This window comes from Triticum urartu, chromosome 7, assembly GCF_003073215.2.
Source record: "Triticum urartu cultivar G1812 chromosome 7, Tu2.1, whole genome shotgun sequence".
Lineage (NCBI taxonomy): Eukaryota > Viridiplantae > Streptophyta > Magnoliopsida > Poales > Poaceae > Triticum > Triticum urartu.
The window spans coordinates 218,798,228-218,799,586 of NC_053028.1; the positions used below are offsets into that span (position 1 = coordinate 218,798,228).

At 43.7% G+C, this 1,359-nt stretch overlaps 1 pseudogene; it reads right to left on the minus strand.

The window, feature by feature from the left end:
• Positions 1–239: 239 nt before the first annotated feature.
• Positions 240–471, minus strand: LOC125526209 (annotated as a pseudogene).
• Positions 472–1,359: the final 888 nt, after the last annotated feature.

Consider the following 1,359-nt stretch of genomic DNA (forward strand, 5'->3'; position numbering starts at 1 on the left):
GCATCCTAGCCTTTTTGCAGATGCATGAAAGTGTTGGAAGATAGCTGAACTTAGTCTTCCATGAGCAAAAATAAAGTCATATTCTGAATTTTGCAGTTGGATTACCATTCATGTAACAGTACACTGCTGGGAACTTTGTACACATTTTCCTTCGTTAAGATACTTGCAGTTTGGAAAAACACCTACTGTTTTCTCTAAGTAGACTTGAAAGAAGTTTAAAAAAAAAGGAATTTTGGGGGAGTCTGTCAGACAACCTCTAGGTCACACCCTGCACAGGTGTGTCACCTGTGCATGGCAGGGACGATCCTGTACAGCAATTGGATGCTCCCATCAGGAGCAATCCAGGCCGTTAATCACGCTCTGGCCTAGAGAGGTTAGAATGCATCAACCAGACTTAAGTGCTTGCCTCGTTATTGGTAAAGGATGCAGCGGTACAAGCCTATAGAACAGATCCTGTTCAAGTAAGGTCGTGCTACATTAGGCCGCAGCTCGCCTTATAAGCTGGTCAAACTTCCTGTGAACTGGCGAGGTGGGACTAATTAGAGCAGGCGTGCTGCGTGCAGCTGCTGCTCGGCCAGCACACGCGGTTCATGGCCCATGCAGTAGTTGGTCATCACAATGATTGGAGCCCAGCCCATGTAGTAACTGATTTTGAACACTTTTTTTAAACGGATTCTGAACCATTTAAATGTCTGAGAATTGCTGCATGGTCTGTACTTCTAATACAATGTTACTGAATTGGGGTAGTTTTTCTCCTTTAGCTTTTCCTAAATAAAACTACAGTTAGCCATTTTAAAGGAGTAGCAGACACACTGGTAGAAAGAAGAGAGAAAAATGGGACTGATGAAAACAAAACTGGAGAGAAAAATGGGTGTGGTGTAACTCCGGAACATCAGAGCATACACTTGTTGAAGTATTTTTATTGCATTTACACTGTTGTGTTACGACTTACCTGAAACGCATCGCCTGTATCTGCTTGGCCCAGTTGCCACTTGGTGCATGAAGCGTGGGTGGCTCAGTTGCTGCAAAATTAGTCATGCGGTGCGAAGCTTTCAAATTTTTGCAGTTCATGGTCTCGATCTTTCTCAGAACTTCAGCCAATTAGTTGCCTCTGGGAGACCATTGGTAGAGCTGCGCAGCTTTCTCCTGACACCGAGCATAATGTGGGTTGTTAGATCGGAACAGTGTCAGTCTCTTTACCAACAAAAAGAACTGTATAGTACGTAGTACTCATGAAAAGAGTGAAACATTTTATACTGTTACTGCAGCTTTCGATGTCCAGGCATCCATTGCTCTCGCTCATGGTATGTGATTATCCTCTGGATACACCAATATTGTCCCTACATCTTTGGTAGTAGC